The sequence below is a fragment of the Lutra lutra genome, chromosome 6 (assembly GCF_902655055.1).
Source record: "Lutra lutra chromosome 6, mLutLut1.2, whole genome shotgun sequence".
Taxonomy (NCBI): Eukaryota; Metazoa; Chordata; class Mammalia; order Carnivora; family Mustelidae; genus Lutra; species Lutra lutra.
The window spans coordinates 27,003,412-27,017,307 of NC_062283.1; the positions used below are offsets into that span (position 1 = coordinate 27,003,412).

Consider the following 13,896-nt stretch of genomic DNA (forward strand, 5'->3'; position numbering starts at 1 on the left):
GTGTGTAAGACAGAATTTCATTCCCCTGAAAGTACATTTCTTTTTTTTTTAAGATTTTATTTATTTATTTGACAGAGAGAGATCACAAGTAGACAGAGAAGCAGGCAGAGAGAGAGAGGGAAGCAGGCTCCCTGCTGAGCAGAAAGCCCAATGCGGGACTCGATCCCAGGACCCCGAGATCATGACCTGAGCCGAAGGCAGCGGCTTAATCCACTGAGCCACCCAGGCGCCCTGAAAGTACATTTCTGCTCCAAATTACCTTAATCCATGTCACCTAGTCTCCTAAACACCTCAGAGTTTTAACTCAAGATTTAGTGATGTTCCTTGATAGCTAAGTTCCACAGGGGCAAGTAGTCGGAAATAGGGACCAGAGATCCTGTCTCATGGTATGAAATAGACTTGGAGGCCACATCAGGTTTTTTCCCCTAAATTTCATTATTGCCAAAAACTAATATACCTGTTTTTAGAATAACTAAACTTTTATGTTAATTTTGGCACATAGGGTTTTCACCCTACTATTCATAGAAATTACTCTTGTTGAGTTCAGCACTGGCCTCCCTCTTGTCAAACATAGTGGTTACTCTTCTGAGTTCATCTTACTCAACTTCTCAACAGTTTTGACAGCAATTATCACTGAAGATGTTTTCATCTCTTAGCTTAGCCTGTATCCCACTCTCCATCTTTCTTCTACCTTATGGCTGCTGCTAAAAGCTCCTTTGCTAGTTCTTCCTCTTGCCTCAACTTCCAAATGTTGGGAGGTCCTTACATTCTTTTCCTAAAGTTGCCCTTCATCCTCATAATCTTCACCAGTGATAATCTTAACAAATCTTGAGAGGGAATTGGGGAAAAGAAGGAGGGAAGGGGGAAAGGGTAGTGAATTCTTGCCATTACACTATGTGTATGTATATATAACATATAGCATATAATTCATTGGTTATATTCTCTCTCTGTTTTATAGACATCTTCTAAATTACCAACACTTTGCTTATTCAAAATATATGGAGACAAGGAAGATTCCTCATTCAGAATCTCCCAGGCCTTCATGATGGATTCAATCGGAAATAGGACAACTCAATCATTTCTTGGAACTTCCATTTCACTTGGCCTGCTCTATGGGAGGTCCTTCTCTTTGGTCTTACATGTACTGCTCATTAAAATTCTGACTGGGTTTAGGATCAAAGAACCCTGTCCCATTGCATTTCCACATTCTTCCTTCTTCTTTCAATGTCTTCCAAGATCTATTTTAAACTGGAAGTGTTGCATACTTTTCAAAGGCCCTTTGACCTGTTCCCACTAAATCAAAAGGGGGAAATAGGTCTCAGGCATTCACCTAACAGCCAATCAGTATAAGTCTGAGGTCTGAACAAGTTTGTCTTGCTCCAATGTTCCCACCAGGGAAGTGGTTATTTCCAAATGCTTCCCAGCCAGTTGGTCAACTACTAATCTGAATCCATATTAGTGGGTAATTTTGGAATTCATTTCTTGGGGGCTAAGAGGGAAAGTGTGTAAAGGATGAAAGTCCTAAAGAACTTTTACAAACCTTAGGAGACTGATACAAGAAGTTTGCAATGGGCTGGAAAGGAGTGTAGAGAACTAATATGGCTCTGGAACTTTTCCAAATCCCACCCCAGTGTGCTTGGCAGCTCACATGATACCTTGACTTTTCCAAATATTGGGAAGAAAAAGCAGCCAAGGTTTTATGCAAGAATGAAAGGCCTGAAGCACTTCAATTTCCGGGTGGTTAAACAAAAGAGGACACACACCAAGAAAAGCCACTTTAAGAATGTGCAGAAGAACTGGACAAAAGAGAATAGGCATCAGAAAAAAATTAGAAAAAAATTAAAGTGATCTCATTATTTGGATACAGAAGAATTGCAATATAGGTGTATTTTCATAAATTCCTTCAGCTTCTCCCAGTGATGGAAAATGTAATGTTTACAATTACTCAAAAATTTAACTAGAACTTGGAGTTAGAGTGTGCAAAGGATGAAAGTTCCAAAGAACTTTTACAAACCTTAAGAATGGATACAAGAAGTTGGCAACAAGCTGGAAAGGAGTGCAAAGGAAGAGTGTGGCCCTGGATTGAGTCCAAGTGATATTAATCATGAAACACAATTACCACACAGGTAAAGCTATTCTTATCACAAATATGGCACATCTATCTACTGGATCGTACAGTTGCTAATGCCAGGGGGAATCCCAATTTCACAGTTAGTACACTTGAAACCCAGAGACATTAATTAAGTGATTTCTCCACAGGCACACACTCTCCAGGGAGCAGTGACCTGGAGTAGAGCTTGCCTGACCAGGGCAAATATTCTGTTAGTAGTTACCATAAAACTATCCATCAAAAAAGTAAGCAGAGTGGGAAGGCTTGAAAAAGAGTTACAAATTGATTCCAGACTCCTCTTCTTTTAGGCCATGATGAAAATAGTTACTGAATGTATTGAAAAATTCCTACCAAGGTGTGACTCCTCCAATAACTATTCCTTTCCCCTAGTACCCCTGTGTAACAAGCTGAAGGAATGCCCAAGCATAAAGCTCAGAATGCCCTGGATTTTACCTGTGCCTTACCTGTGCCATGAAGGTCATCTATAGGGAAGGTAAGCATGGAGAGGTATAACTTCAAGAACCCTGCAATGGTAATAGTCCTCTTTCATGTTCTTAGATACCTGAAAATCTTTTACTAAGGGACATTTTATTGGGCTGTTGAGTATAATCTTCCTCTAGAAGTCTTAACCTGACCACTTTGAGTAATACCTAAAGAATCATGCTGAACAAAGAGAAGTACCAGAACACTGGAGATAGACAAATGGGTTAATTTTATATAAGAAATAACAAGAAGATGAATTTTAAGGTTCTAACTTGATATATTTGATTCAGATATCTGAAAAACTATTACATGGAATAATCAATTTATTGACAGCTTAATTACACTTTAAAAGGAATAAAGAATGCATCCAACTGAATGATTTAATTTAAATTTTTGATGGGGTCAGTAGGCAGGTAAATCAGAAGAGCTTAAGCGGTGTGATTCCTGTGAACTGTTTGGCTTGATGGAGAAGTGAAGGCTAAATAAAGTGTTATTAGACATGTTTGTATTTGACGTAATAACAATGATATCAACACCAAAGTATTTTGACACATCAATTAATGTTAACCTGGGAGAAAAGTCTCATAAAACCAAGCTGGTAGGGATAGCTGATATACTAGGTAACAGAAACTACATCCAAATTGATTTCTAGGCCTAGAATGAAGAGCCAAAAATGAATAGACAAAATGTATTAGAAATAAAAATAAGAAAAATGTGCAATTCTGTTTTTGGATATTCACAGTTACACAATTCCAGTGTGGATAACATCTAGCTTGGGATTGATTTTTGAGAGAAAGACCTGAAGATGATTTATAATTGCTTTAGAAAGGGGAAGGAGGATCTGGGTGGCTCAGTCGACTAGTTAAGGGTCTGCCTTCAGTTCAGGTCATGATCCTGGGATCCTTGAATCAAGCCCTGCATCAGGCTCCCTGCTCTGTGAGGAGCTTGCTTTTCCTCTCCCTCTTCATTCCTGCTGCTTGGGCTCTCTCTCTCTCTGTGTCAAATAAATAAAATCTTAAAAAGAAAAAAAAAAGGGGGGCGCCTGGGTGGCTCAGTGGGTTAAACCGCTGCCTTCGGCTCAGGTCATGATCCCAGGTCCTGGGTTCGAGCCCCACATCGGGCTTTCTGCTCAGCAGGGAGCCTGCTTCCTCCTCTCTCTCTGCCTGCCTCTCTGCCTACTTGTGATTTCTCTCTGTCAAATAAATAAATAAAATCTTTAAAAAAAAAAAAGAAAAAAAAAAGGGCCAAGCTTATGCTTCACTCATAGAAGCATGGAGTCCACACCAAGGCTGGAAATAGGACACACAGATATTCCCCCAGGATCCTCCCAGCTCTCTTCGCACATGTCAGAACAGGCCATTGGCCCCGTCCTACACTCTCTCCCTCCCACCTTCTTCTTTTTTGCTTGCCGTGCTTTCCCAGAAGTTTCATTTTTTCTTCTTGTCAATCTGCCCAGATGCTAGTCAATCATTGCTTGCATTTAACACAGTTTTTCTCACATTTCATCTATTGAAAATACAATGACCCTACTCATTTTGAAAACCTAGCTCAAATTCTGCCCACACTGCATGAGTCTTCTTTCCTCACCAACAGAAATAACCTTGCCAACCTCTGTGTTTATGGACTTAGTGGCACTTGGTCCTTATGACTCTCACAGGTATTGTCAGATAGTGTCTGTTTTAAGCCTTGTTTGATACATATCATGTTTACATCCTAAACAATCTTGTAGGCCACTGGGGATATAGGCTACTTTTAAAAAATATAGTTTGCTTGGGTTATGGACATTGGGGAAGGTATGTGCTATGGTGAGTGATGTGAAATGTGTAAGCCTGGTCATTCACAGACCTGTACCCTGGGGCAAATAATACATTATATGTGAATAAAAATAATTTTTTTAAAAATATAGTTTGCATTTGTAATATAAACATATTTGTCTTGTGCACAAGAAAAGAGAAGGAGGGAAAAACAGAAGGAGAGATGAAAGACACTAGTGGCCAGAATAGGTATGTGATCTACCTAACTACTAGGGAGGAAGAGTTAAAATCAGTCATGTCAAATGTTACACTGTATATGATACCCGTCAGTCAATTATAAAGCTCTACATCAATGTGAAGAGTTAATATAGACACACCTTGGGATATTCAGGCTTTGTACTTACAGACTGACATTTCTCAGGCTGTATGAATCAGTCCTTTAAAACACTCCATTACTGTCATGACACTACCACTCCCACATGTTGGCAGGTGTCTCAGATAACATATACAAGGAGAATTTATTCACAACCCAACATCTCAATACATAAGATAGGAAAAGTAGGTGCAGAGAAAAATGTGTTTCTAAGCCCCACAATAATTTATTAAAAGGTCAGGAGGATATATAAGCATTTTCCCCCTGAGGCTTATGTAGACAAAACTAGAGGAAAATGCAAGTATAAAATATATTACATTTCAAGCCAGTAAGGTCTGGTTCAAAAACTTTTAAAGAGGTGCTGGTTGCGCAACTAAAACTTGTAAGCAAGTCTGCCTCAAGAGAGTCAGTTTTGTGCTCCCCCAAAATGGAAAGAATGTGGTTCAGGAGGACATTTTTACATTAACCAACCTATTTTGTTTTGGAAACAAATTTTTCTAGAATTTTCTAATGGGTTATTACTTTTTCTATTGATTTTCTCTAACCTCTACTTTTTTCTGAATCTGAAATTTGCCAATCGATAATTTTAAAGAATATGGCTAATGATCATGAATTCTATCAGCATATCCCCACAAGGACTGATACATCTATGATAGGTTTACATATACATAAGCAAATTTTTATCTAAAGAGACCCCCAGACAAAGATTCTAATGCCAAATCATCATCACTATACAGATAGAATAGTAGCTGGAGGCAGAGGCTCTGCCTCAGGCCCATTCATAATGGAATGAAGAAGTAAATGTGCAAAGCTTCTCATATAATCCTTGAACTTGGACATAAATACATCAAAGGTTTGGAAGAGATTATGATAAGCCATGAGAACAAAACTCAGATTTGTTTATGACACCAACCCAAACTGAAGATCTGAAGGGTGCTTTCATTTCAGATTCAGGGTCATTTGACACAAGGCTGATGGTGAAATATGCCAAAGTATTCAAAACCAAGATGGTTTCACTCAAACAGTGAAGGGCGTCAGCCTGTGAAAACTGCATCAGTTAAGAAAAAAAAATCTCATTTAACTTGCTGCAAATCCAACCCATTAAGTTCCCCTGTAAAGTGGGTTTATAGAGCATATGGAACTTGCTGGCTTCTTGGGATATTGCAAAGACAGATTTGTTGATGGAGAATATTATGCATTTTTGCCTATTTCCTACTTCAAATTTATTATTCTCTTCCTTTTAAAATATTTTTTGCAGAGAGTAAATTTTGGATCAAACTAAAACCTCAATTTTATTTTTGAATATATTATAGATAGACATTTGAAAATAAATGTTGAAACGCTTGTTCTCTTTTAACTAATCCATAACAAAGAACTTAAACTTTCTAAGATGCTTATCAATTATAATATGTACAAAAATTCTACAAAATCATGAAAATCTTACTTTTTTTTTTTTTTTTTGACAGAGAGAGATCACAAGTAGGCAGAGAGGCAGGCAGAGAGAGAGAGGAAGGGAAGCAGGCTCCCTGCTGAGCAGAGAGCCCGATGCGGGACTCAATCCCAGGACCCTGAGATCATGACCTGAGCCGAAGGCAGCGGCTTAACCCACTGAGCCACCCAGGCACCCCGAAAATCTTACTTTTAAACAGCATGTATTTCCATCATCAGAAAAAGGTATATTCAGTATGTTTTTCTTCAGAGAACTTTTCAGATGAAGTACCTCTAAATTTAAAGCTATGATTCTATTGTTAATCTGAAACAAAATTACACTTCACTTCAGAGTACACTTCAGAGTGTGCAACTATTCTGGAAACATGAGAGAAATAGTATTAGTATTAGTGTTTATTAGTACTATTAGTATTGTACTTTTTTCAGACTAAGGATCAGACCTATTGCTTTAAATTTAGAGTTACTTTACCTAAAATGGTGTCTGGAGGTTGAGGGAAAGTATATTAAGTATACTATTTGAAAAGGTAACTAATAAACTATTTGAAATAAGTTTATCCTGTGTTGCCAGACTTTTCAGACAGCCTATATTTTATTTTGGCTCAAATAGCAGAGCATTTTACATACTAATGAATTGCATATGGGTTGCAAAATTGCTGCTCAATAAAATCTGAAGATATGAATGTACATATTGATCTACAGAAAAAGGCTGATTATGGACAGGGCATAGACTCTCGTAGAGAAAAAAACTTGAACAAAAGTAGGGGATTGACATACCCTGGAGAATCAAGTTTCTAATAAGCACAGGACTAAGTTGTGGGATGCTCAACAATCTACCATACAGGTATTGATGGTTGGTACCAAGTCTATGGTCAATTATTTTGTTCATTTACTCCACACACATTTACTTAAGTACCTATCCTGTGTCAGAGATCATAATCCCTGGGAAGTTTTTTTGTGGTTATGCACAAATTTCCTAGAAGACACAAGACTCAAGAAAATGTAGTTCAATTCACAGCATTGACACCCTTTCTCTGAACACTCCAAGGAAGCTTGCCTGAGGAGTACAATTCATAAGGTATATGGAGGAGGCTTGGTTCCTCTGTGAAACATAGTTTCTAAGTCTTTGGACACTGCCTTCTGCAGCACCCCTCTGCTGCTCACTGGGCTGGGACCATCCTTAGGATAAAGTTAGATGATGCTATTTTTTTGCTTCTGGACAAGAATTGAGCCCTAAGAACAGCATCACAAACCTACCAAACATAAATACACACCCAATTTTAATCTTTGATCAGCAATATTATACAAATCTGGACTATGTTATTTGATTAGACTGTAAATGAGCAATATACAATTTATTAATTTCCAGATGTCAGCTTAATCAGTTTAAAATGATTATTACTGCAACTCCAACAAAACACCCTAACTCAAATAATTTTCTCAACCAGATGCATTCAAACTGACTTTCAAATATAAGCATTCACATATCGAGAAGTATGTTAACGTAGAGTCACACTCACTGAAATTTCTCCTTTAATATTTTCCCAGGATGTTATCTCAAGTGTCTTTCTCTTGTTCAAGTCACACCTACCCAAGATCTTCCATTAACATTCTCTCCACTCCAGTCCTTATGCTCCCTCCTATATTACAGGAACTCTTGTCACATTAATATTAAGTTTGTAAACATGAAAATCTAGGTCTAAAAGAAGTAACAATCTAAAAGTAAGAATCAGACCATGAAACAGCTCAGCACAAAGAAAGCACCAACCACAGAATCATGAAAAATGCGCAACACATGTAGTCCACCTATGTCCCTCCAAATTTTACTGTTAATATTACTGCCAGATTAATTTCCCTAATCTGCTAGTTAGAATATAGGCTTAGCCTTGTTGACAAAGACCCAAAATAATGTTAAGTGCTTCTACTCCATAAAGTCTCTGTAGGCTCAGGCTCCACCTGCCTTGATATTCTGCTCTCCCAAAAGTGCTGTCTTTATCCATATGACCTTCTCCACCAAGCTCACTTTCAAGCCACTATGAAGGAAAGAAGTGAAAGGGGAGAGCATGTCCAGTCTTTACTGCCTTTGCAAAGCACAGGCGTGGTTTATGTTATTTCTGCTCACATCAGCCCCAGTAAGAATTAGTCACATGGCCACAACTGCCTCCAAGAGAGTCTGGGAATTAAATCGGCATTTCGTTCAGCTTTTAAAAGCTAAAAATTCTATTGCTATAAGAGATGAAAGAATAGACATTGAGGGACAAGTAGGAGACTGCCATACCAAAATACTTCACTTGTCTCTGCTCAAAATTTCACAATGAGTGTCTACAGTCCTGTAAGTAGAGTAGATTACAGACTATTCAGCTTGCATTGCAAGGTATTCCTGAACAGATTCTTCTCACTTTTATTAGCAGCTCAGGCTTTCAGAAGCCCTTCCCACCTTTCAGAACCTGGATCAATTCCCAACCCCTTTCACAAATTTCTCCTTCCTTGCTATATCCCACAATACTCTCTTTCTTGTGCATTAGTTGCCAGACCACTCTTTAAAACTCCTGATTATTATAGCAGACGCTCTTGATGCCTCATCCTGGTATCCTCCCATACCCCTTGAAGCCATCTTACTGCAACTGTCCAATGGAAGGCTTTCTCCTGATAGTACAGGAAAAAAACAAAAGTGCTAGGGAGTAAATGCTCTTAGGAGCAGCCCTTAGCTAATGATGGTTGGGAATTAAAGGATAATTACCCATCCCCCCTACTTTTGGGTAGACTAATATCAATTTGTGTTCTATACCATTTCTCAGCAGAATTACCAGTTTCTTACAGTGGTGTCTAGATATAGTTGTCTTCCTTGCTTTCCTTGTCTCACTTTTTTCACTTTCTTACCCATGTTTCCTGGAATCACTCCTGAATAAACTAGTAGTCCTCAAATCCTCATCTCAGTGTCTGCTTCTGAGGAAATCCAAATGAGATAATCGTGACCTATCTTTCCCACACTCCATGGAGTTCTGGAGAATCCAAAAGCCTCCATTTCATTATCATTATTTCATAGCCGCAAGTACCTGACACACAGTAGGTGCTTATTAGATGTTGGGAGGATGTCAGAATTCATTGTATATATTTTTCCTTGTCTGTTCCAAAGCCAGTGTAGTAATTTGTTAGAATAACACCCACGTTGCTAAGGACTAGTTGCTGCAAACTTAGAAACCTTTGGTCCAAGTAGGTACCAGCCTGTCACTGACCACACAGTGATTAAACACAGAAGTATTTTACCTTGTGCTTACAAAGCATAAAGCTGTTTATCTTGGCTTTATCACCATCACTTCATTAAGCAGTGGAAAAGTGAGGTTATACACTGAATCCATTTTGCACTAAGATTTGTTTACTTTCTGTTAAACGAACATGCTAATTCACTGTTATAAAATTTATAGTTTACATGAAGATCCATTGTCCACTATTCTCCCAAATGTTAGCAATTCAAAACGTGTAGCAAATGGTTCCATTTATAGAGCAGTGCCAGTGACTATTCAGAGCAGCCATGATACCTCTGTAGTATGGTTCTCCTGCTCCTTCATTTTCTCCCTGCCTTATATGCCCATCATTTTCCATTTCCCTTCCACAGAGAAAAAGTTATAGAAGAAATAACTATTTCCATCAGGCACAACCATGCATAAGCTATATACTGTTTAGATTGGCATCTATCATCTTAGTTATCTCCCCAGGTCATTTATATATTTTTTGCAGTTGTGTATGGGTGTGTGACAGGCATACATAGACATTCCCTTTCCAAAATGGAGAAAATGCAAGGAATAAAAAGGTCACTTGTCGGGCGCCTGGGTGGCTCAGTGGGTTAAGCCTCTGTCTTCGGCTCAGGTCATGATCTCAGGGTTCTGGGATTGAGTCCCACATCGGGCTCTCTGCTCTGCAGGGAGCCTGCTTCCTCCTCTCTCTCTCTGCCTGCCTCTCTGCCTACTTGTGATCTCTGTCTGTCGGGTAAATAATAAAATCTTTAAAAAAAAAAGTCACTTTTTTCTAGCAAGTTCAAAACCCAGCAGGGCAAATTCCAATAGATTTCAAGGCCTATGGACACCTTTCAAGGTGTGTCCATACTCTGTTCTTCAAGCCTGTGGAAGCCCCAGGCAAAGTCCCATCAGCTCTGTAATTAGGGCAATTCATTTTCTGTTTGTGACATTCCAGAAACCTGCCAACTTGCCTTCATTTCATCCTGTCTCTGTCCCCTCCAAACCAAACTGGTGGTGTGTCTGCTGGTAGAGCTTCCTCAAAAACCTTGTGGTCTTCCATGGATATCGTGGGTACTAGTATCATTAGACATAGGGTCCTTCATAAACTTTTCCTGGATAACTCCGTCCCTATTTCTAGCTTCTGTTGCAATGGTTAAGTAGATCCACAAGTCATATACCTAATCTCTTCAAAGAGATTACTCAGCTTCACTCCTGGCCTTTTCTCCAGAGCACACCTTGGCCTCTGTGCAATATGTGCAGGCTGAGAATTTTTCAAATCATCAAATCCTGGTCCTTTTTTGTTTACCAGTTCCATCCTCAATTTCTCTTTTCTCCTACATTTTACTATAAACAGCCACAAGAAACCAGGCCTCACCTTCTGCACTTTGCCTGGCAATCCCCTCACCTAACTATCCAAGTTTATCACTTTATATGTTCTACTTTCCATCCAATAGTAGAACATAATTTTGCTAAATCTTTTGCTGTTTCATGAGTCACAATAACATTTTCCCACTTTCTTTTAAGGTTTTTACCAGGAGCACCTTAAATGTTCACATCTCTGGCAACATTCAGATCATGATAATGTATGTATTTTCTTAGACAATGAACATTTTCTCTACCACCATACTCTAGAGAAACAGAATCAATCAATAAACAGATGGATAGATGATGGATAGATAGACAGAGATTTAGGGAGTTAGTTCACATAATTATGGGGTTTGGAAAGTCCAAAATGTGTAAGGCTCACAGACATGAGTTGATGCTAGAGTCTTTTTTTTTTAAGATTATTTATTTATTTGTTTGTTTATTTGAGAGAGAGAGAGAGAGAGAGAGTATAAGCAAGGGAGAGGGGCAGAGGGAGAGAGAGAAGCAGATCCCCCCTGAGCAGGGAGCTGGGTGTGAGGCTCAATCCCAGGACCCTGGAATCATGATCTGAGTCACCCAGGCCCCTGATGCTATAGTCTTGTTGCATAAATTCTCTGGAAAACCTGAGTTTTGCTCTTAAGACCTTCAAATGATTGGGTGAGGACCATGTACATTATCCAGGGTCATGTCCTTTACTTTTTAAAGTCAACTGATTATAGATATTAACCAAATCTATAAAATATCTTCATGGAAACACCTAGATTAGTGTTTAATTAGACAACTGGATACTATAGCCTAGCAAAACTGATACATAAAGCCATCACACAGTCCTAATCTTACAAGACAAGAATTAAAATAATTTGTTTATATTTTATTGGTCACTATTTTACTTATTTTTAAGACTAAATTGGCCTAAAATGAAATTATCATGTGACTTGCAGGGGCAACAGTATCATACTTTCCTATCAAAGTTCAGAGATAAACACAGTGAAGACAAAAATAATAGAAAAGGATAACTAGCTGACTTATCCTGGTTTATACAGCTTTAATAGATAAGTGGGTTGGAGAAATATAAGACAAAGACACTCCTGTCCAATATGCAAATGTAGGATGTTTGTCTTGAGTACCAAAAAAGAGGGGTGCCTGGGTGGCTCAGTGGTTTAAGCCTCTGCTTTTGGCTCAGGTCATGATCTCAGGGTCCTGGGATAGAGCCCCGCATCGGACTCTCTGCTCAGCAGGGAGCCTGCTTCCCCCTCTCTCTGCCTGCCTCTCTGTCTACTTGTGATCTCTGTCTGTCAAATAAATAAATAAAATATTTTAAAAGAGAGAGAGAGAGAGAGCATACACCATATAGCATACGAAAATATACTTGATTTGTTTTATTTAATTTTTTAAAAGAATCTTTATTTCTCTTGGTTACAAAAATAATACATATTCAATTTAGATAATGGGAAAAAATGTAAGGAATAAATGAAGAAAAATCATTTATAATTCCACTTTGAAGAGAGCCTCTCTTAACATTTTAGTATATTTCCTTCAAGTATGCCTACATATATTTACATAATACATATATAATACAGAAATGTATGTGTGTATACATAGAGGCATACATATATATAGACATACACATGCATACAGGCATATATATAGAAAGAGATGTCATTATGACATGTCACACTTCTGGTTCATAAATCCCTTTTTCCTTCCCAACAATTATCTCTATTAATTAGATCCTTCAAAAAAAAATCCAATGTATATCAAAACCCATATTCTAGAACAGATGTCAGGAAACTACTAAATAACCTATTTTCAAAAGAAAAACAACTATTTTCAATTCAGAGCAGCAAGATGTCATAGTAAGTCACATAGATTGTAAATCAGCAGATTTGGACGCATAGAGCTTTCCTAGCTATGTAACCTAAATATATTTGTCTTCATAAGACTCTAGTCTCTCATTTGCAATGTGAGCACATTTCCTATACTTCTGACATTGCAGCTTTGAAATAAGGATGAAAATATGTACAGAAATATATCTCATGAAACCTTAGTTTTGGTGAGAGATTCTTTAGTTTTCATCAGTGAGGTAATTGCCTCCTTTAAATATTTCATATTTCTATTCCAGCCATCAAGTTTTGAGATAGTTTTATGCTGCTCAGTGATTATATACAGCATTAATATGACTAAACTATAATGATAGATTACAAAATAACCTTATAAAAACCTACTAGTGATTGTGAAATAATATGTAAAACAAGATTTCATATTTAAGACATTGCAGCTGTGGCAGACCTGCTGCAAATTTATCTGGGTTTTGCCACACAGGAATTTGCATTTGTATATATCTACTGGTTTCTTCCCTCATAACCCTCTCTGCCAGGGCCAGAACCTATACTGGCACCCACACCTGGCAAATGAAGCTGCACAAGACCCCTAGGCCAGACTAGTCCCCTGAAACTATCCCACAACAATATGTACATGAATGGGGCTAACCCCTCCAGCTGTGCACCTGCAGGGGGCCTAACACCATCACAGATTTTCACTACCATGCATCTGGAAGACAGTGTTGCTGTAGGAGTGCATACTTAGAGCCAAAGATCCTGCAGTTGCTTGAGGACCTGAATTGGGCCCTGTCTGTTGTCAGTGGTTGGCACCATAGGGCTCACCTGCAGGTAGCCACTTCAGTTGTGCAACTACATGTACCTGGCCTGAGTCCCAACACTGACCTACACTATGTGCCTGTTGTGAGAGCCAGCAGCCAAAAGAGAATATGCTAACAGCCAAGGCCCCCTAGGCTGCATTCTACTCTACTTACATTTGGACCTGTCCCTTGCTGCCTACTCTTTAAATGTGTGTCTGCAAATGGCCCCTACTACCACACAGAACCCACAGTTCCCACAGCCAAATATGCATACCACTGGCTTCAGTCACCACTACTGCCTGTGCTGATCCCTAGCTATAGATCTGAATGCACCTCTGAGGACATCATTAGCATTAGCAGACATTGAGAACTCCCTAATGGCTAGCAAGGAACTAAGAGATGTCAATGCTGTGGACCCCAGTGGCTTGAGCCAAAGACACGTCATGCCCTCCTGAAACTGGAGCCACTACACACCTGTGCACTTAGCACAA

At 38.7% G+C, this 13,896-nt stretch overlaps 1 long non-coding RNA gene across 1 annotated transcript in view; it reads left to right on the top strand.

Annotated features, from left to right (window-relative positions):
- The first annotated feature begins 2,039 nt into the window (after window positions 1–2,039).
- The window catches only part of LOC125102533 (uncharacterized), a 59,341-nt gene continuing 47,484 nt past the window's right edge, over window positions 2,040–13,896 (top strand). The window contains exons 1-2 of the long non-coding RNA XR_007128148.1: window positions 2,040–2,126; window positions 2,501–2,603. This is a non-coding gene — a long non-coding RNA (uncharacterized LOC125102533). The remainder of the gene's footprint in view (window positions 2,127–2,500; window positions 2,604–13,896) is intronic.